A 23,664-nucleotide genomic window follows, 5' to 3' on the forward strand; every position below is an offset into this window, starting at 1 on the left:
TTCAGATGTAGTACTGGTAGTTTGCAAAATTACTCAATTATTGCACTCAGTTTTCTAAGAAATTGTGGTAAAAAACGTTACTCCACAACCCGTTTCCCTTCTCCTTCCTCTTCCATCGCCCGTGCACGTCCACGGGAAGCGACCGGTCAACCCTTATATAGGAGTGCTAGCACCAAAAGATGCATGCATGACCACTAAAATATCCATATTAAAAAAAGCGCCGATCCGGCAGGAGTATGGCGTATGTTGTTACCTTCGGCCGGGCCATGGCTACCGGGTGACGGCGAGAAAAGAAGAGGTGGCCAGAGGGGAATGAATGCAGCTACTGTTTGGGTTCGCCGTCCGGCTTAAATAAATGTGCAGCATCATGTGTACCCACGGGTGCACAAATTGTAACATACGTGTCTGCTTAAGTGGGCGTCACGTAACTGATGTGTGTGAGAGAGATTCTGAGAGACAGAGTGCGTGTGTGCGACTCTACTCTTCGGACATGTACTCAACCTTTTGCATCGGGATATAAGTATAATGGTATTTACTTTAGCTAGTGATTTATGTGGCCATGTTAACGTGGTTGTGTAAAAAAATGTCACTTCCTGCTCGTGATTTGCGTTATATAATTACAAGCAAGATGCTCGTGCATCTATTATATATAAAAAGTACTTAACGGGTCAACCAGAACAAAGATATATACTAGAAATCTATCTACTATATATAAAAAGTACTTAACGGGTTAACCAGAAAAAAGATATATACTTGAAATTCTCACAAAAATTAGAAACATCTGTCCATCTATTTAGTAAATCAATAAACCACAACTATTAGATTAGATTGAAGTTGGAAAAAAATTACCCACCATGCTATGGAATTATGTAGCTGCCCAACTTTTCTATCTCAAACAGCCAATCGACATAGAAAGAAAAGCCAATCAAAGTTGCGGGCTCTCCATCCTCAAACGACATTGCCACCATGTTCTTGGATGCCCTAGCTTGGTCCTATCTATGAAGATCAATCAAGATTAATGCAGCCGCCATATTCCGGAGCCCATGGCCGGTCGACCAACCATCAGCAACAAGGTTAAGGCAGCCGCCGTATTCCGCAGCCCATGGCCGATCTACCTACCATCATCGGCTCAGGTTTTAATCTGCATGCCCCATGTACACACATGCAAGACAAAACCCTACAAAATCGATCCAAGACTTGCCTACAAGTAAGCAGTAACAAAGAGCTAGGTACGTATCTCAGGTTCTAATTTTTCTGCCCAATGTACGCACGTGCACCATGAGACCCTACAAGATTGATCCAATACTTGCCTTCTAGGAACGTGGTTCAAGTCTTGATTTTTTTCTCTCCATATACACACATTCACCACACGTTGCGCTCGATCTGGATAGCACTGCATGTCCACTGTAGAAGAGAATGTCACCCATTGGGCAGTAAGAATTCAGAGACATTGTACAAGAATCGATTAGTGGGCAGCTGGAAGCTAGGGGTAAATTGTTGGATTAGCTTTATTTAGATGGCTTCATGGCTTATTAGCTCACCGTGAAGACTGGTCTATGGTAATTAGTGCAGACATAGACCTGAGTCGACAACGCACATGACGGCGTGCACTATTGTACTACCTCCATAACTAAATATAAGATGTTTTTGGAGTTCAAATTTGAACTGCAAAAACATTTTATATTTAGTTACACAGGTAGTACGCCGTATAACCAGAAAAGAAGGACATGCCGATGGATGCTCGAATTCCTTTTCACATTCCCCAGGGTCTTGGAGTACCTTCTTTTTATCTTTTAATTAGCTTTCCTCTCGACTTAAGAGCCCCCTATCAACATCGTCTTCCTCCAACGGTTGCTAGCACCACAAACTCCTATATTGACTCTCCTCGATTGTCATCCCCAATCTCCTTTGTCGACTCTCCTCAATTGTCATCGGCTCCATCGAGGAATCAGACGACCACCTCCAGTAAGTACCTATATGCAATCAATGGATCAACGATACTTCAGTTATACTCCAAGCTGTGTTCATTTAGAGAGATTTCACATGCCACCTCACAAGGTGGATCACTGAATTTGTTTGATTGCCACAAGGAACCATGCCCTGTCTAGATGTCAATCTACATTCATCACTACCACGAGTAATAAAATGATTGTGCAAAATTTTCCTCTTATTTCTACCAAATGGTATTTATGTTTATGGAGGGAAAGTTATTCAACAGAGATAGCTCAAGACAAAAGAAAATACAAACCAAGAGCAGTGCACAACCAGCGACTGGCAAGACTAAGAGGTAAGAAACAAGCTTCAATCAAAATCGACAATATTATACCTCATGAACCTGATATTTTTGTTAAGCACGTGAACAGGACTAAAAGTAACACAAATTTTACCAGGGCAAAATCAAGGAAAAGGGAAAGAACACTAGATATGTGAGCTCTATTATAAGTGTGTTTTTTAGAATGAAGAAGACCAGACATTACTAACATTTAATTGATGCTAAATTAAAAAACTTTAACATGACATCGGAAAGGATAGATATGGAAATTCAGAACCTTGGATAACCAATATGCAAGTGTGAATGATGTGGTGCAGCCTTGACTGTGAGTGGTACAACAGAAAATAGAAAAGGACTGGATATCATTGTTCAGTACAAAGACAGGACGCCAAGAAGAATCTCAGAGAACAATCCTAAATTCATGGCCAAGAAGTATCCATTATTGTTTCCCTATGGAGAAGATGGTTACAAAGAAAATTTACCTTATACATATCAAAAGAAGATGCATAATGCAAGAGAAAGCATGTAACAATGCTAGAATACTATGTGTATCATCTACAACAAAGTATAAACCAACTGATGCACTTGATGATGTGTGAAAAGCTTACATTGCAGTTCATTATGGATGTCCTTGCATGCATTTTGATCAAAAGACATCAAGGAAACCTAAGAATGGAATTATATGTTGGCTTGCAAGACGCAACAGAGAAAGGAGATACAAGGGCTGACCAAGTAGGAGGGAGGATACTGCTGCCATCAAGCTTCATAGATAGCCCCAGATACAAAGCAAAAAACTACCAGGACGCTATGACAATATGTCGATGGATTGGATATCCCAACGTATTTGTGACATTCACGTGCAACACAGTTTAGTCGGAAATTCAATCAATGCTACAAGAACTAGGCCAAACAGCATCAGAAAGACCTGAAATTGTTGACCAAGTGTTCCACATAAAGGTCAAGGAGTTCATGAGAGACATAAGAGAAAGGGAATACTTTAGAAAAACACTCGCAAGTAATACCCAACTGCTTGATCACACCTCTTACTATTTCTCTATAGAAAAATAACTAAAGGTTATTTTAAAATTGCAGTTATATACACAATAAAGTTCCAAAAAAGGAATCTCCCACATGCCCACATAGTCATAAAATTCAAGACAAGTTGATCCATAATGATATGTAGTGGTTGAGAACTACATGTTGCATGGACGATGTGGCATGGTCGACAACACATGTATAAGAAAGTTCCTAAAAAATATGACAGCAATACCACCGTAGGTGAAGATGGATAACCAGTATATAGAAAACAAGATGATGGAAGATACATATAGAAGTGGGAAATATCAGGCACACACAAGTTTTTTTCCGAGAAAACGCAAATGGCTTTTGCGTTTCATTGCATTGGAAAGAGAGGGAATTTACATCCTCCTAGGAGGCAGTTTTTACACACAACCAACAGAGGCTCAGTGAACATCCCAGGATGATGGCAAAACGACCCTGAGCCCTTGAGCTCCAGCCTTTGCCCAACATCTGGTCTCGTCTTTAATCCTGTCTACAAGCTCATTCAGCGATGGGTTCACATGGTCGAAAACACACGCATTTCTATGCTTCCAAATCATCCACGGCACCAAAAGTGCCACGGATTTGTGCCCCTTGCGAAGCGCTGGCGGTGTGAATTCCTTTGCGCGCAGCCACCAATCCATGAGCGAGCCGTTGTGCTCGGGCGCCGGCGCCGGCAAGCGCAGCCAAGATAGGACCTCATGCCATGTCTGCTTATTGAATGGGCATGTGAGCATCAGATGCCCGATCGTCTCCGGTTCCTGGTCGCACAGAAGGCACCGTGGGTGGTGTTGCCGGCCACGACGTGCAAGTCTCTCCGCGTTCAGCAGCGATCTTGACATGCCAGCCAGTGGAAGAACTTCACCTTGGGCGGTGCCCAGCTCCTCCAAATGAGCTTCCAGGAGTGGCAGCCCGTCGCACCCTGGAAAGTTGCCCGGTAGCAAGACTGGGCGGTGTAGACGCCGTTGGCTGTCCAGCTCCAGAGCAGCCTGTCCGGCTCATTGGACAACTCGACATGCTGCACTAAGTGCCAGAGCTTAAGGTACTGTCCAATCTCTGGGAGGCCGAGCAGACCATGGATGCCACGCGCCCAGCTGTTGCCGGCCAGGGCCTCCGCCACCGTTCTCGATTTTTGGCGTTGCTTGGGGATGCACTTGAGAAGCATGGGCGCGAGCTCGTGGACGGATTGGCCGCCAAGCCAGCGATCCTCCCAGAACAGGGTTGTCCTGCCGTCTCCAATGGCCATGGTCGTGGAGGCATAAAAGAGCGCACGCTCCTCCGTCGTAAATTGCAGGTCCAGCCCCTGCCAAGCTCGATTTGTGTCCGTGCGCGTGAGCCATAGCCAGCGCAGCCTAAGTGATAGCTCCGTGCGCTCGAGGTCCCGGATGCCAAGGCCGCCATATTCAAGCGGGCGGCAAACCCTGCGCCAGTGACGTGGCAATGTCCACCGTGGGCGTCCGCGCGGCCGGCCCAAAGAAACCCGCGCTGAATCTTCTCTAATTGCTTCAGGGTTTTCTTTGGGGGTGCAAGCGCTAGCAGTTGATGGATCGGTATTGCATTAAGCACCGACTTGACGAGCGCTAGCCGTCCCGCTTTGTTCATCAGCCAAGCTTTCCAGGAAGGGAGCCGGCCCGCCACCGCGTCGACGAGGGGTTGCACCTGTGCTACGAATGGGCGGCGAGTGGAGAGCGGGATGCCCAGGTAAGTGACCGACAGGGCCACGACGGGGCACCCGAGTGGCTCCAGCAGCCCCTCACCGTAGTCGCCGGCGTGAAGGACCGTGGCCGAGCTCTTGGCGTAATTCACTCGGAGCCCAGAAGCCGTACCGAACACGTCCAAGATACCTTTGACGGCGGCAATCTCCTCGGTAGTGGCATGGCAGAAAAGCATCACATCATCGGCGTAAAGAGAGATCGCCGGAATGGCTCGCCGGGGATGCAGCTGCTGAAGGATGCCGGTCTGTAGGGTGTGTCGCATCAGCCTCCCAAGGGTGTCCACCGCCAGCACGAAGAGTTGTTGGGAGGCACACACAAGTTAAGGTATGCAACAGATCTCTATCGATAAAATACCTTTAATATATATATAACTAAAGGTGATAACCAAGCGACAACGCTAATAGAAAACGATAAGATCAATAGGTGCCTCAAGTACACGTACATATCAGGCAATGACGCGAGTTGAAGAATATTTCAGTTCAAAATACACTTTTGACATCCCTGCATCGAAAGGTTGCCTTTCCACCTGGAGAATGAGCAACAAATCATTTTATCTGATTATGCAGGTTTAACAAAGATCGTAAGGAAAGAAAGAGTGGGAATAACAAAATTTACACAGTGGATGGAGACAAACAAGATCCTGTGAAGCAAGAGAATTAACATATGCAGAGTTCCCGTTAAAATGGGTATGGAAGAAAAAAGAGAAAAAGTGGAGCAAAACAAAGAAAGGAAGGTCCATTGGAAGGATATATTATGCTCATACAGCAAATGCTGAAAAATACTACATGCGAATGCTACTTAACGCCTGCAAAGGATGCATGTCTTTCAAAAGGAACCGTAAATGGAGTTGCCCACACTTCATACAAATCTACGTGCGAAGCACTAGGATTTCGACAACAGAGTGGATTGAATGCATAAATGGGTCATTAGACTGGGTGATTGGCAACCAGCTAAGACAACTGTTCACAACTCTTATGCCACTGAAGTCACAAGCCCAAAAATATTGTGGGGGACATGCTCAGAAGTTGTAAGCGAACACATGGAGTATAGGCAGAGAAGACTATTGAACTATCCTACACTTTGACTAACAGATACACAGAAGCAAGGATACGCCTTGATGAAAGTATAGATAAGCTCATGAGACAAGCTGGAAAGACATTTAAGGAATACCCCGGAACACAACATCCGGCTTCTCCACAGATAAAGGAACTTGGAAACAGACTGCTCAATGAAGAGATGAATTATAACAAAGAGGAATGAAAAGAACATCATTCCAGGATCTTTGGCAATATGAACTCTGAACAACTACATGCATTTGATTCAGTAATGGAATCGATGAACAAAAATTTGGGAAAGAATATATTTGTGGACAGCTATGGCAGGATATGTAAGGCATACCTACTGAGGCAATCACAACAAAGTTGTGTTCCGAAGGAAAGATAGTACTAGCAGTGGTGTCATCGCATATTGCAGCGCTGCTTCTATAGGGAGCACACTCGAGGTTCCACATCCCCCTATCCTTGCAGAAGAGTCAAGATGTTAAGGTTCCCACCTGACCTACTAAAAAAGACGTCACTTATACTATGGGATGAAGGTCCAATGGCAAACAAGATATGCTTTGAGGCGCTAGACAGAACCAAAGGTAGGACTATATCTGCCTAAACAAGTGTTCACAAATGGATAGCTATACGTAGCATTATCAAGATTCACAAGAAGAGATGGACAATGTGTAATGATAAATGATGAAGATAGCAAAGAGCATGATGTGGTCAATAACATTGTCTATACTGAAATATTTTAAAGGTATGGAAAAACAAAAACACTTTCAGTATGATTCTTAGATAAGAATAGATACATGAAAAATTTGTACACTTCAAACTATCTTCAAAATACAAATTAATAGCATACCAATGCTAACGTGATATGGCAGGACAAATATGGTCCACTGCTCTGCGTATGTACTAGAAACGTGCATCAACATTTGAAGGAAATAGTTAATCAATACCAGACATGTACACTATGGAGGTGTTTGTTTCGGGGAGAAATCCCCGGTACCTGTTTACGGAGTAATCAGAAAACGATACGCATGTTTGGTACATGTACACTGTAATCGCTTGCCTCCGTTAACGACTCCGGGCCAGCTCTGGATCGATACCACCGACACCCCACCGTAAACGATTCTGTTACCGCACCTCCTCCTCCCACGATCCCCTTCACCTCAACCGGCGCCGCCGCCTCCCTGGTCCCCATCGCCTCCCCTCGACCTTCTCCTCCAGGTCCGGTGCCACCGCATCCGCGGCACGCCCGCCGGCGGGGAGGACCTGCATCTCATCTAGGGATTCTGAATCTTGAGTGCTCATCTGCTCTCTCCTGAAAGAACCCATCGCCGCCAGGCTCGAGCCAGCTCTTCCCGTCTCTGATGGCCGGCGAGTCACCGGATGTGCGCCCCTTCTCCTCCGCCGGGTGCGGCCCCCGCCTCCCCCCGGATTAAACTAGAGTTACTCACAATTACACTGATTAATACATATATTTGTTCAATATGAATTGGGGTAAGGTTTATTATTTATATTTGTTAAATATGAATTGGGGTAAAGGGGGGCTAATACTGCCGATTACGGTCCAAGCCTGGAAAAAAGTGGAGGGGCATATAAGAAAATAAACATTTTCCACTAACAGTCAGTACCTTAATTACATTATATTATTATATACAGTCGTACAAACATAATAAAAGGTTAATAAAAAATAGCAATCAGGAAAAGGAGAAAGGGGGGACCTGTAGGTCGAACAAAGCAGCCGCTGTGGAGGATGACGACGATGTGTCGGGCTGCCTCCACTGGGAACAACGACTATGCGTCCGGCTCGCGCGCTAGGGAAAGACAACGCTGTCGCATCCTCACGCTCAAGATGGATTCAAGCTGGCAGCGGAAGACAAGATCCAAGCCCACATCACCTGCGAGTCGAGCTGGCCTGAGTCGAGGACGAGCAAGCTAAAGAGAAGAAATGGAGAGAGCAAACTGATGGTAGCTGAGTTACCCATCGGATCTCATCCGGTCATAGGAATTTTTGAATGAGCGAGCGGAGAGAAGAAGGAAAGGAGAAAGGGGATCGGGCAAGAGTAACATATTTTATTTGTAGGGAAGCAAGAGCAATACGTTTCTTTTAGCGGTGCAAGAGCAACATGCTCACATGTGAAGGTTTGAGCGAGAGAGAAAATGTGTGAGAGATTGCGTTGTGTGCATCTAACGTAGCCTGTTGGGCTAAAGCGCAACTAAAGAAAATATTATTTATAGAAAAACACAAGATTTTTTTCCTGGAAATTAAACACAAGATTTCCTACATATTAGCCAGGATTACGTACAGTGTACATGTTCAAGAAAAAGTACAGTGCACATGCCCCATTAAAATATAGTCCATATATTGTGTGTTTAGCATAAATTATAAAAAGAATCAAACATATAATACATAATCATACGAATATAAAAACCATAACAATACAAACGATTCATATTTGGACTCAAACTTAATGAGCATGGAACTTCTCTGCAGAATAACTATATATTTTACATGAAAGAATCTACCACGACATGATGGACCAAGGCAAGATAAGCTCAAATTTCATGACAAGTCGTATCAACACCAAAAACATGATCACTCGGACACAAGACAATCTTCAACAATTCGAGCGGATGTGCTTCTCCATATTCTCCCAAACATGGAAGGGAATTGCTATTATTGTAAAAATAACCACATCACAACCAACCAAGAAAACTACCAAAGGTAATATTCTTTTAACCAAACTTTATTACATACTAGCCCGCACAATGTGCGGGCCACTTTGCTAGTTGCATAGAACATCAATATGCATTTTTTTTTACAAAACACCTATTGTGATTGACCATGCAGGAGGAATCCCATGTGTAAAAACTAATGATATCTCGAGAATTTTATCGGAAAACTGGTATCTCAAGAATGTCATCGAAAAAATGAAAGATGAGAGATAAGGTGAGGAGGAGTGGAGCCTGGTGGTGACTGGTGGTCAGAATTGGCGGAGGCATGGGGATGGACGGCGCTGGTAGGCGCCAGCGGCCACCATGCTATATTGTTTCAGAGATTTCCTTTTTTAATTGCTGAGCAATGAGGTTGTGGGAGATAAGGATGTGGAGAGAGGTGCGGGTATCTTTTGTAAAATTATCATAGTTTGCTTTCTATCCGTCAGATATAGATCAGACGGTCTATATTACAAGATGGCAGGCACACCATCACCGCCAACTCGTTTTTTTACAAGGGTACAGATGATAAGTTTGCTGACTACTAAAGTAAAATGGAATTTGTCCATGGTATACAAGTAAATTAAGGTGATTGTTTATCATACGGGTAAGGTTGGATGAAGGGTGGTAGGAACAAATGCTCCGCCTACAGCATGTGTGTGTGAGATGGAGTCTTAGTGTGTGTGTGTGGTGTGTGTGAGAGAGAGAGAGATGGAGTCTTAGTGTGTGTGTGTGAGAGAGAGATGGAGTCTTAGTGTGTGTGTGTGTGTGTTTGTGTGTGTGTGTGGGTGTGCGTGCGTGCGTGCGTGCGTGTGTGTGTCACTACTAGGAAAAGGGCTATAAATGAAATTGACACTAATGGCACACCAGAGAAGTGGTGCGCCACTACTATATACTAATGGCGCACCATGTGGTGATGCGCCATTAGTGTGGAAGACGCTAATGGCGCACCAGACACAAGGTGCGCCACTAGTAACAATTTTTTTTCATTTTTCCAAACATACTAATGGCGCATCCAGGCAAAGTGCGTCATTACTAGTTCTAACTAGTAATGGCGCACCAGCCACAGAGTGCGCCAGTACTGTATTTTTTTATTCTTTTTTTTTTGCAAAACTACTAATGGCGCATCGTGGCAAAGTGCGCCATTACTAGTTTAAACTAGTAATGGCGCACTATGCCACGGTGCGCCATTAGTATATACATAATTTTTTTTACTTTTTTGCAAAACTACTAATGGCGCACGGCTGTGTGGTGCGCCATTAGTATGTTGTGTTACTAATGGCGCATGGCTGTGTGGTGCGTCATTAGTAACCTGGGACCAGCTACATATTTTGGACAACCACACCTATACACTCACTTTCCCCACTTCATTCCCTCCACCTTCTTCTCCAAGCTTGTCGGCTGCCTCCTCCTCACCTCATTTGCACCATAGATTCATCAAAATTAAGTGGTGAAATTACCTTTTTTGATAGGTAAGTAAGGAGAAAGCTATCTTCATGTTGTAGATCTACTTTTTTTCTCCCTAGCTCGCTCCAATAACGTGCACATGCACTTTTTGTGGCCTAGCTAGATCTATGTATGTTTGTGGTGTTGCATATGTTTGTGGTGTTGCATATATGTTTGTGTTTGCAGGTACTGGTATTTGAAATGCGATAGTTGCCAATATTTTGCCAGAATGTTGATTCATTTCCGTTTCGGCGAGAATTTTGGCACTATGCATTCTTTTTGGTCCTATTTTTAGGGAAAGTCATGCCAAAATTTTCTTTGTTCTAAAATATCGTTTTGCTCTACCCCGCAGGCGACCATGATCCGCACGATGACCGAAGGCATCGTGAATAGGTTTTTGAGCTCCGCGAAGGCCGAGATGCTTCAAAAGAACGAAACGGAGATAAGATGTCTGTGTCGAAAATGCAAGTTGAAGAGCCTTATTGCGGACCCGGATTCCAGGCAGGTGCGGGACCACCTGCTCTTGCGTGATTTCATGGATGGTTATCGGTGGCAAGGTGATGAAGATGACTATGAAGTCGTCCATGGGGGCCGGGCAAGAAATAAGGAAGGGCAGCAAGACAACCACCACGGCGAGGGCGGGCGAGAAGACAAAGAATCTCCAGGACATGATCATGACGATGATGTTGCACACAGTCATCATGTAGAAGATGCCGGACATGATGATGAGGAAGATCAAGACGAAGGGCATGATCATGAAGATGAAGATGCCGGAGCAGGCGATGATGGAGGCTGGGTGCAGGACCCTCATATTCAAGAGCTGCTTCTCAAGCAGACGAATAACGCAAGAGCTGCCGCCCAAGAGAAAGCCAAGCTGGATCAACTGGAGATAGACGCGGTTACTCCATTGTATGAAGGATGTAGGCCCGAGGATACCCGCCTGAAAGTAATGCTCATGGCTCTGGAGATGGAGGTAAAACACAAAATGACCGATGCATGCTTCGACGAGAACGTGTCATTCTGGCACGAACGTCTTCCCAAGGGGAACAAGTGCCCGACTAGTTTCGAGGAGGCGAAGAAAATCGTGTGTCCTTTGGATTTACCGCACGTGAAATACCATGTGTGCATGAACAATTGCATCATTTATCGGGAAAAGCACGCGGAGTCTACCATATGTACGGTGTGTGGCGTCACTCGATACAAAAAGAGGACGAAAGCTCCTCGAAAATCAGTGTGGAACTTTCCAATCACTCCTCGTCTGCAGCGGTATTTCGCGGAGCCTAAGGTAGCAAAGCTCCTGCGTTGGCACACGGATAGGAAGGAGAAGAAGCGGGAAGATGACGGAAATGATCCGGAGATAAATAAAAAAGACAAGATGCTGAGTCACCCTAAGGATGCGAGCCAGTGGCAAGCGTTGAACTTCAAAGACCCAGAATTTGGGAAGGATCCAAGGAACATCGTGCTGGGCGCGAGCACTGATGGATTCAATCCGTTTGGCAGCCAGAGAAGCACACATAGCACCTGGCATGTGTTTGTGTGGATGTACAACCTTCCCCCTGGTTGTGCATGAAGAGGAAGTACATTCATATGAGTATGCTAATTGAAGGGCCAAAACAACCAGGGAACAACATCAATCTGTATTTGGGGCTGCTGAAAGAGGAGCTAGACACGCTGTGGAAAACGCCAGCCAATACGTGGGACGCCGCAGAGAAATAATATTTCCCTATGAGAGCCGCACTGCTCACGACGGTGCACGACTATCTCGGTTACGGATATCTCGCGGGGCAGGTGGTCCACGGATTTTCTGGATGCGTAAGGTGCATGGATGACACAACGTATCGCCAGCTAGATAGAGATCCCGGGTCTTCGAAAACCGTGTTCATGGGACATCGAAGGTGGCTTCGCGATGATGACCCGTGGAGGAAACACAAGGATCTGTTTGATGGTGAAGCCGAACCCCAAAGGCGCCCGCATACGAGGAGCGGCGAGGAAATAGATGAGCTGTTGAAAAATTGGAAAGATTGCCCATTGCCGAGAAAGAAGCAAAAGGCGCCAGAGCCGGGAAAGAAGCAAAATGTGCTAGAGCCGCTTCTGAAGGTATGGAAAACGAGGTCTGTTTTCTGGGACTTGCCGTACTTGAAGATCCACCGTGTGCCTCACAGCCTTGATGCCATGCATATCACGAATAACGTGTGCGAGAGTCTGCTTGGTACCCTGCTCAACATGCCAGAGAGGACCAAAGATGGGCCGGAAGCAAGGGCAGACTTGAAATCAATGGGCATCAGGCAGGAGCTTCACGCTAATGATGATGATGATGAGGCGAAGCAGGACACAAAAAGTCGTCGCAAAGGCAAAAAGGCCAAGAAGACCGGAAATGACTACCCTTCCGTGTGCTTCACTCTAAGTCAGGAGGAGATCGAGCAGTTTTTCACCTGCCTCGTAGGAGTAAAACTTCCTTACGGTTACACGGGGAAGATAAGCAGATACCTAGACCCAGCGAAGCAGAAGTTCAGCAGGATGAAGTCTCATGACTGTCACGTGATGATGACGCAGATACTTCCAGTTGCAATCTGTGGGATCATGGACGCGCACGTCCATGAAATGCTATTTGGCCTATGCAACTTTTTCGACGTCATCTCTCAGAAGTCGGTTGGCGTGAGGCAACTCAGAAGGCTACAGGAAGAGATAGTGGTGATACTATGCGAGCTTGAGATGTACTTCCCGCCCGCATTCTTCGACGTTATGGTGCATATGTTGGTCCATATCATGGAGGATATCATCCAACTCGGGTCGACGTTCCTGCACAGTATGATGCCGTTTGAAAGGATGAATGGTGTCATCAAAGGATACGTTCGCAACATGTCACGTCCAGAGGGAAGTATAGCCAGGGGCTTACTGACCGAAGAGTGCATCTCCTACTGCACAAATTATCTAGGCATCGAGAACCCTGTTGGTCTGCTCGTCAACAGGCACCTCGGCAGGCTCGCTGGATGGGGTCACCGTGAGGGTCGCCGCGAAATGCATGTCGACTTCGAGGGTCGACTCACCGACTTTGAAAGAGCAAACCTAGTCGCGCTACAACACATAGACGTGGTCGATCCTTGGGTGGTAGAGCACAAAACCTTTATTGAGAAGACATACAATGACCGAGGCCAACAGAGGACGGACGGAGCTATAATCAAAGAGAACAACTCATGTTTCACGCATTGGTTCAAGCAGAAGCTTATGTCGTACCCTTTACATGAGGATTCTTCCGCGGAAGAACAACTCATATTCGCCTTGTCACAGGGCTCCGAGCACAACCTGATGACCTATGAGGCGTACGATATCAACGGCTACACATTCTACACCGAGGACAAGGACATGAAGAGCGATGGTTATGAGAACTCCGGGGTAATGATGGAATCCTACACCGGTAACGACAAGGACAGATACTACAAAAGGATCGAGGAGATCTGGGAGCTGAGCTACGCTGGAGAGAAGGTCCCGCTGTTCCGTGTCAGATGGGCCAAGAGCGTCCTAAAAGAAGACCGGTATTTCACCACCATGGTTATACCCGAAGCCAAATCCAAGACCGCGGGCGCAAACGTCACCGCAAAAAATGAGCCATGGGTACTGGCTTCCCAAGTGAACCAATGCTTCTTCTTTACCGAGCCGCCAAAGCCCAGTCGTGTTGTCATGAGGAGAGGCAAAAGGAAGATCATCAGAATGGATGGAGTAGCCAATGAGCAAGACTTCGACAAGTACGGCGACCAGAAGATCGAACATGACGACGACGATGAAGTAGCAGCATACACCACAAGACGAAGCAGGACCACCCTACCTAAAGGACGTCCGTTCCACAGAAGAACTCCATTTGCGAAAAAGAAGGGCAAGAAGATTGTGAACAGATAGCTAGCTAAGATCGATTGTATTTAAATCGTAGTCTTCATTTCTCGGGCACTTTTTGATATCATGAATATTTTTAAATTTCATGGGCACTTTTTGAATTCATGAATATTTTTTCAAATTTGATGATATTTTTTCATATTCAATATGATAAAATATTGAATATTTATGAGGACACTCGATCTCGACCCTCCTCCCTCTCGATAGCTATCCCCTTCGCCGCCGAGCACCCCCCGCACCCTCCCCCCCGCTCCACCGCCGCTGACGACCCCCCGCACCCTCCCCCGCTCCACCGCCGCCGCCGACACCCCGCACCCTCCCCCACTTTTTGATGATATTTTTAAATAACAAATTTGATGATATTTTCAAATAAGAAATTTGATGATATTTTCAAATAACAAATTTGATGATATTTTCAATTAAAAAAAATTGATGATATTTTCAAAAATAATTGATGATATTTGATGATATCTTCTGTTCTAGTCCTCATGAAAATAACAAATTTGATAAAATACAAATTATTAGATGCAACAAGAAATAATGAAAAAAAGTTACTAATGGCGCACCAAAGGAGGGTGCGCCATTGCTATCAGAAAAAAAGTTACTAATGCCGCACCAGAGGAGGGTGCGCCATTGCTATCAGAAAAAAAACTACTAATGGCGCACCAGTGGGTGGTGCGCCATTGCTATAGTGTCTAGCTGGATACCCCTTCGCCCGATCCCCCCTTCCCTCTCCCTCGCCAGATCCCTCTCCCTCGATCCACCGCGCCGCTCCCTCCCTCGTCCCTCCCTCCACCGTGTCGCCGCCGCCGCTGCCCCGACCCACTGCGCCGCAGCCGCCCACGCGCCCCCGCCGCCTCCCTCTCCCCTTCCTCCCCCTCGAGTGCCGCCTCCCCCCCGAGCGCCGCCTCCCTCGCCTCCCTCAAAACCCTAGAAGCCCGCGGCCTCCCCGTCGTCTATCCCTGCCTCCCCCAAGCTCGACGTCTCCGCCCTCCGTCGTCTCTGCTCCGGCCACCACCAAATGTCTCTTGTCAGAGCTGCCCCTCGACGGTGGCTAGCCTCGTCGGACGCGCTCCTCGACGGCGGTGCGAGCCTTCCCGCGCGGCCTGGTTAGTCTCTCTCCCTTCCTCCCTCTCTCCCCCGCTAATCCCCATGCCCCCACGAGGCGGCGACCTAGGGTTAGGAGCAGGAGCTCGCCGCCGTCGCCCCGTCGTGTCGTTGCTGCTTCTTCTTGCGACTGCCTTTCCCGCGCGCTCGTGCGCGGACGCCGGGCCCCACATGCTCGTGCGTTGCCGCCGCCACCGTCACGCGGCTGCTGCTTCTTGTTGCCAGTCTCCAGTCTAATGAAAATAGTAGATTCAGTTAAAACAACCCAGTGGGAATTAAGAATTCAAACATATAGCAAAGGCAGATTTCTCGCGAACTCTACCATCTAGTATCCTATGAATCAGACATTCGCGAACCTGTGACGCCCGGATAGTTAAGCTACAATAACCCTCTGCTAATGATGCCACGTCACTTCGATTATTGTTGCTAATCTCGCATTAGTTCGAAAACCGATTCAATTTCAAATTCCAAAAAACAAGTCAAATTTTATTTCTTCAAAACTGATAAGGAAAAATGTTCGGTGGGTGGCAAACATTCACTAAGTAATTACCATGTAGGAGCTAACATTAAATGGATTTTTTAATTTTCCCTAGAATTAAATAAAGCGAGCAAGCATCCCTTAATTATGCCCATTAAAATATGAACTTAATTTCAAACATTTCCAATTAACCCCAAACTTTTTGGACAACACCCAAAATATCAGGAGGTGATTATGTGAGGAGTTTCAACTTTAATGAAAATCATTTAGTACCTAAACTAAATACAAAACAGTAGATAAATAACAAAAACAATAAACAAAAAAAGTGAAAAACATAATACCTGACCTACTGTACACTTAGGCCCGATTACTACAGTAGTAGCCCAGCCCAACTCCCCCTTTTCTTCTTCCTCTGTTCACAGGGGCTGGGTGGCCGCTGTGCACCCGTCCATGTCGCGGATCGGCCACGTGCTGACCATCCCGTGGATCCCCGGCGTCCTACAAGACTTCCCTCGACGCAATGGTCGAACCCTAGCCCACACTCTTCCCCCTCCCTCGCGCCGCTTTCTTCCCGCATCGCTCGGCCAACACCGTCATCGCCATGGCCACCATTATTCCCGCGCGCACCGAGCTCCCCGCCGGCTAAGATCACACCTGGAGCATCGCCCGCCTCACCCGCATCGATTGGAAGGACTGGATCGAGATGGAGTGGACCACATCACCGGGATCGACCTCATCCCCTTCCTTCGGTCGCTGCCATTCAACCTCGTCGATCGCCGTCGTGTATGCTTCTGAACCTTTGCCGAGCCACTCGTGTGCTCCGATGTGAGCGCCTGCACCTTTCTCCTTCTGAGCTAGCTCGGATTCGAGCTCGAGCACGCCACCGCCGTAGCCATAGCTCCCCTGTCCGCCATGGCCGGAGCTCGTTCGAGCTGCCGCGCGCTGCTGCTCTCGTGTATGCGCTGCTGCTCCCGTGTACGCGCTCCTTGCTGCTCGGTGCTGCTAGTCGCGGCTGTTGCTCAAGCTGCCGCTGCTCGCCCGCGTCCAACCGCGTGTGCCCCCGCCTGATCCTCCATTGCAGATGCTCGTCCATTGCTGCAGCCGTCGCCCCGGCCAACCCCTGCCCGTTCCGTAGGGACGTTCACCGCCTCCGTCGTCCGCCCCACACCGCGACCCGACTCCCTCTGCTCCGCCCTGCGCACCACCTCGCCCCGTAGCCTACTGCTGTGGCCTTCCCCGCCGCCTGCCGCCGACCACGGTCCGGCCACGCCCGCGACGGCCGGCTGCGCCGGCCGTGCACGCCCGCGCTCCCACGTATTGGCAGCCTCGCCCGGCGCTGCTTGTCGCCGCCCGTTGGCACCCCCGAGCGCCGTTGCTACTCCCTGTTCTGCCACTGCTTGTTGCTGCTCCCTGTTCTGCCACTGCTTCTAGCCACCACCGCTACCCCTTTACTAATACGGATGTGTACTGTAGCTATTGCTAGCTTTAGGAATATTGCACTGGTTAGCCCTTTGGACAACCCCTAAACGGTGGCTAAACAATTGTTAACAGGACTAAAACAAATATGAGAAGGTAGTACACTTGACAAGCTCCAAGTTACTCCATTGGACCAAATTCAAATAAGGCATGGATTAAATCCTGTGAAAATCACAAAATCCAATGTTAGTATATTTTAACAGTTTCTGGAATTAACAACAAGTGGCACTTTTCAAGCAAAGTTTTTATTAAGCAAATGAACTCTGACAATGATGCAATTAATACCATCTTGTAGATCACAGGAAATTAGTCAGTATTGATATAAGCCACTAATCCATAGTATGGGCACAACAATAGTTATAGCTTTTGGAAAACAGCTAAGTGAAGTTTAAAAAAACTGAACAGTTCCCAGACTTAGCCAATTTTCAGGAATTCCAAATAGCTGATTAAATCTTCAGAAATTCGTAGAAATTCATCTGTAACTCGGATGGACAAACTTTGTACATGAAAGTTGCTCAGAACGCCGAGACGGTTCCGGATACGCACCCGTTTGTCCGCCACACATCCCTAGCATAGCGAACATGCAACTTTCCCCCTCCGGTTCATCTGCCCGAAAACGTGAAACACCGGGGATACTTTCCCGGATGTTTCCCTCCTTCACCGGTATCACCTGCTACCGTGTTAGGGCACACCGAACACCGTGTATTGTCTTGTTACGCTTTGTGATGCTTTGATTGCTCTGTTATTTATTGTGTTCCCTCTCTGTTACTTCTTTCCGATAGACCCCGAGACTGCCGGTGACCCCCAGTTCGACTACGGAGTTGACAACCCCTCCTTGCTAGAGCAACCAGGCAAGCCCCCCCCCCCTTGATCACCAGATATCGCCTATTCTCCTCTATACTGCTTGCATTAGAGTAGTTTAGCATGTTACTGCTTTCCCTTAATCCTATTCTGATGCATAGCCTGACATTGTTGCTACATCTGTTGATACCTTACCTGCAATCCTAAATACTTAGTATAGGATGCTAGTTTATCATCATTGGCCCTACATTCTTGTCAGTCTGCCTTGCTATACTATTGGGCCGTGATCACTCGAGAGGTGATCACGGTTATATACTATACATCATACATACTATGCAGATGGTGACTAAAGTCGGGTCAGCTCGTTGAGTACCCGCAAGTGATTCTGATAAGGGGGCTGAAAGGACAGGTGGCTCCATCCCGGTAGAGGTGGGCCTGGGTTCCCGACGGCCCCCGACTGTTACTTTGTGGCAGAGCGACAGGGCAGGTTGAGACCACCTAGGAGAGAGGTGGGCCTGGCCCTGTTCGGCGTTCGCGGATACTAAACACGTTTAACGAGATCTTGGTATTTGACCTGAGTCTGGCTATTGGCCTATACGCACTAACCAACTTCGCGGGAACAGTTATGGGCACTCGACGTCGTGGTATCAGCCGAAGCCTTCGTGACGTCAGCGACTGAGCGGCGCGCGCCAGATTGGAACGTAAGCCTGCTCTTGTATTAAGGGGGCTAGTTCTGCTTCCGGCCGCGTACGCAACGTGCAGGTGTGCTAAGGGCGATGGGCCCAGACCCCTGTGCGCTTAGGTTTAGACCGGCGTGCTGACCTCTCTGTTGTGCCTAGGTGGGGCTGCGACGTGTTGATCTTCCGAGGCCGGGCATGACTCAGAAAAGTGTGTCCGGCCAAATGGGATCGAGCATGTTGGGTTATGTGGTGCACCCCTGCAGGGAAGTTAATCTATTCGAAGAGCCGTGATCTTCGGTAACAGGACGACTTGGAGTTGTACCTTGACCTTATGACAACTAGAACCGGATACTTAATAAAACACAACCTTCCAAGTGCCAGATACAACCCGGTGATCGCTCTCTAACAGGGCGACGAGGGGAGGATCGCCGGGTAGGATTATGCTATGTGATGCTACTTGGAGGACTTCAGTCTACTCTCTTCTACATGCTGCAAGACGGAGGCTGCCAGAAGCGTAGTCTTCGATAGGACTAGCTATCCCCCTCTTATTCTGGCATTCTGCAGTTCAGTCCATCGATATTGCCTCTTTACACATATACCCATGCATATGTAGTGTAGATCCTTGCTTGCGAGTACTTTGGATGAGTACTCACGGTTGCTTCTCTCCCTCTTTCCCCCGTTTCCATTCTACCTGGTTGTCGCAACCAGATGCTGGAGCCCAGGAGCCAGACGTCACCATCGACGACGACTCCTACTACACTGGAGGTGCCTACTACTACGCGCAGGCTGCTGACGACGACCAGGAGTAGTTTAGGAGGATCCCAGGCAGGAGGCCTGCGCCTCTTTCGATCTGTATCCCAGTTTGTGCTAGCCTTCTTAAGGCAAACTTGTTTAACTTATGTCTGTACTCAGATATTGTTGCTTCCGCTGACTCGTCTATGATCGAGCACCTGTATTCGAGCCCTCGAGGCCCCTGGCTTGTATTATGATGCTTGTATGACTTATTTATGTTTTAGAGTTGTGTTGTGATATCTTCCCGTGAGTCCCTGATCTTGATCGTACACATTTGCATGCATGATTAGTGTACGATTGAATCAGGGGCGTCACAAGTTGGTATCAGAGCCGACTGCCTGTAGGAATCCCCCTTCCACACTCCTTGGCCGAAGTTGAGTCTAGTCATTGCAAAACTTATACTAACATGGTTGTGTGCCTTACGGGCCCACGTCGCCATTGGGTGGTATTAGGATCTTTTACTCCTCGATCTATACTCTAGGACTCTGATCTCTCTGCTATTCGGGTTAAATGATTTTACTAAATCTGACTTTAGGTTCTCGTAACAGCCTTCTCCCGGAGAGCCCCTTGTTATAGATGATCGTCTGCTGCACCAGAAGGATCCAAAGATACTCACCGATGTTCTCTCGAAACTTTATAGTCACTTATGCAATGCCCTTCCATCGGTAAACCCCTATGGATAAGCACGTATACTCGCCATTCATGCAATGTTTCCCAGTTGATCTTGTTATTACAAGATACCTCGAAATTCTCTCTGTTGTTCCGAGAATCCTTTGAGCTTACTGCCTTGCTGTTCTTTGTCACCTGAATACCCCTACGGATAATTCTCGCACTTATCAAGTATCCGCTCATTCCCCGTTGTTCATGTGTTTCGCCAAACACTTCAAAATATCATTCGATCTTTCGAAAATCCTGAGCAGCCTGTTGCTCTTGAAATTCTTGCTTGCTTGCATTATGGATAATCCCATAAGTTTCATAATCTTATTGGCATCCCTTGTCTCTATCATTTTAAGTCCGTTGATTCAATATGTTGAGGATGCTCGCATTCCTCAGTCGAATCCTAGGATTCATCCTTCCGGCTCAGGCGTCATTTGGATATGAGCTGGTTCTTGACCAATCAATGCCTTGATCGTATGTGCTTCCAAGTCTATTGAACTTATTCATTTTCGATCAGAACGATTGCTTCTGATCCCTTGATTTGGAAATCACAAAATTTATTTGCATTAAGCTTTGAATTAGTCAGTTGTTTCTATAATCCGATGCATTGGCATTCCTTCTTCCTTTGATTGAGTTCCGATACTCACATCAGCCCCATTGTGGACCGCCATAACCATTGTTGGGTTATTATCCGACATTGTCCTTCACAACCAAAATTCTTGTGAGTTCTTTACCTGATACATAATGCCCTTGGTACATTGTATCATCTGCTTGGCCAACCATGCTCTGCTTTCGAGCTGGTCGTATTTACTATTGAAGCTTGTGGTATATGTTTCCACGATACCCTGACGGGTTGAACCTATGCCTTCCTTTATATGTGTGAACTCGGAAGTTTTCACGAGTCATACTCATCTGGTATTTCACCAGATAAAACTTTCATCACTAATGCCTTTATCAAAGCGAAAAGTGAATGGAAGGTTATACATTGAAGAAGTGGGAGTCGACCTTGAACCTTGCGTTCATGCCCAGGGACACGATGTATAACTTATCATGGAAGCTGCTCATAAAAATAATTACCCCCTTGTTATAAGTTCATCTTGTATCCGTGGTTCGATCCTTTATGATCGTGGATTCCGACCATGTTCCCCTTTAAATACCATTTCTCGTGCATGTGTAAGTACTTGTCTTCTGTAGAGCATTACCCCAGTCCAACCTCTACTTTGATCTGTCATCGAGTATTACCCCCCTGGTATCTCGAGATTATCACGGAACTGCATAACTTCTTATGAGTTCTTCATCAAGTACTACATTCTCACTGATTCCAAATTTTTCACGGGCTCTGAGTTATTAAACACTGAAAGACACCGATAACTGAATCGAGTCCGCACCGCTATTAAACAATTCTTGGAACCTTCATTACCTATGACTTTGAACTCGATCACGTCATTCCTAGCCTGCTCGGTATCATTATCGTGCCGATTTTAACTGTGCTACCTGGTCCTTAATCCCGGAGCACAACTTTCAACGATGAGCTAAGCTTACATCGATCTTCCTCATCATATCATTTGTCCTTGAACAACAAGCTTGATTTCGAGTTTGTGTCGTACCCATGATTTCAATAACTCTTTGCTTCATCATTCGTTTGACTTGATGTCATCGCCGATCGGTTACATCTTCTTGAAACCTCTTGACAAATGTGTCGTGATCATCATCAACATTCCGAGGTCTTCCAAGATATCAATTGAATTCATGATGAGAAATAACATCCTTGCCCTCGATGATTGGTGCTATCATCGACCACTTTATTGCCTTCCGTTTAACACAAACTTGTTCATGCTTTGTGTATACCTTGAGTTCCGTGCTATCCAACAATTGTTCTTCTTTACCTTGGAGTATTACCATCTGTCTTTTCAAGAATGTCATGAGACTTTCACCACCTCTTATGAATTATTGATGCAAGTAATACTTCTCACCATAACCTTCCCTTCTTGGTTCCTGTGTTGATTCTAACCGGGATTCCAACAGGTGAACGGTACTGCGTGGATTTTTACCTCTAACAAACCTATTGCTTTGAAGTTGATGGTCGGTAGTTTGTTCTTAGACTATTGGTTGTTGAACCACCATTCTAATGTTGATCATGCTACCTAAGCCCATCTTCGGGTGCACCTTTCAATCAATGTTCAATTGTGTATGCTTTCCTCGAGCATACATCATTATATCATTTGATCTGACAAATGTTATCTCCTTGTTCACATAATTGTGGAAACCCATCCTTTCGAAATCTCGATGAATTGTCACTGAGTTCATCAATTACCTCCTTATCCCTTCATTGGATTAATGATGAGCTATTGTTCTGGTACTCCCTTCCATAGTACATTTCCCGAGAATCTTACAATGTCATCTTGTCAATTTGTTTTGCACCTTTTCTTCTTAGGCATCCTGAGTCCGAGGTATCCTGATTCCTAACATCAATCAAATCTGAATCTCGGTCAGATATGATGGTTGGGTCATATTTCCAAGAGTTATAAAATCGGTCTTTATATGACCCAGTAATGTGGTGTCATGCCTAGCACACCTGACCGAAGGCCCTGTTGGTATCGTTTCCTTTTTAGCAAAGATAACCATTCTTCCATGAGGAAATTGTAAGACTTAGTCTATAAGTTGTTCCTGATGGATCCTTTGTGCATCCAAATTCCGACCCTTACTTGATGACAATGTCAATGCTATCTCGATGCATGTTTGTGGTACTCCGATTTTCAACAAGAACATTTGAAGCCCAATGCTAAATGTTTCTTGCTCAATCATCCAAACACCGTTGCCTGGGTAATGTCATGAAATTTCTCTCCCCTTACCTAAAGGGTTTTCTACATTATATCTTGTCATGGATATCATGCTCCGCTTGTCCCTCGGAAGGATATACTCCTGAAATATGTGTTTAAACACATTTTCCTTTCCACTGTTCTATTTAATCTGATAATCATACTATCCTTTCCATTGTTTTGTTTAACCTTTCCAGTAATCAGACTTAACCAAGCAGTGATAATTCCCTGCTCAGGTAAGCACCTCATTGTACCACTCTGTCAGTAAGACCCTTTTACTATTGTTGATGACATTCCGGTAACCACCGATGGACGAAAACTTTGCCTATTGGTCCGCCTCATTCAACGAGCAGGAGAATGGTTCTCTTCGTCCCTCACCCTTGCTACCAACGATGTTGCCAACATAACTGACAGGCTATCCTCCGACATGCCTTTCTACCGTAACCGTGCAAGATGTCAGCGCCCTTCCTTCTTTTAACCCACATGGTGGGCCCATAACCCATAGTTCCACAGGATCGAAACCTGACTCTCTTGTACACCCATGGTTACCAAAATTATCCCTCGCGTGTGGCCTCATCTGTAATTCACGGGCCATCATCCTAGTGATCTATTCTGGTAACAGACGCAATACTCAATCTCGTTCCTCTGGACCCCTTTTCACATGTTGTTTTAGACATCGAACGATTACCTATCCGTTTGAAACTTCT

The 23,664-nt window shown here is 46.4% G+C and overlaps 1 long non-coding RNA gene across 3 annotated transcripts; it reads right to left on the reverse strand.

Annotated features, from left to right (window-relative positions):
• Window positions 1–1,384: 1,384 nt before the first annotated feature.
• On the reverse strand, window positions 1,385–8,239 carry LOC119363572. 3 transcript variants are annotated; one of them, XR_005174078.1, is made up of 5 exons: window positions 8,080–8,239; window positions 7,820–7,996; window positions 6,445–6,560; window positions 5,489–5,572; window positions 1,385–1,973 (listed from the first exon to the last, which is right to left on the reverse strand). It is a non-coding gene; the product is annotated as an uncharacterized LOC119363572 (long non-coding RNA). The 3 variants fall into 3 exon arrangements; XR_005174077.1 differs by having other exon boundaries at window positions 6,445–6,598; XR_005174079.1 differs by having other exon boundaries at window positions 6,445–6,606.
• Between the last annotated feature and the right edge of the window lie 15,425 nt (window positions 8,240–23,664).

The sequence above is a fragment of the Triticum dicoccoides genome, chromosome 2B, assembly GCF_002162155.2.
Source record: "Triticum dicoccoides isolate Atlit2015 ecotype Zavitan chromosome 2B, WEW_v2.0, whole genome shotgun sequence".
NCBI lineage: Eukaryota > Viridiplantae > Streptophyta > Magnoliopsida > Poales > Poaceae > Triticum > Triticum dicoccoides.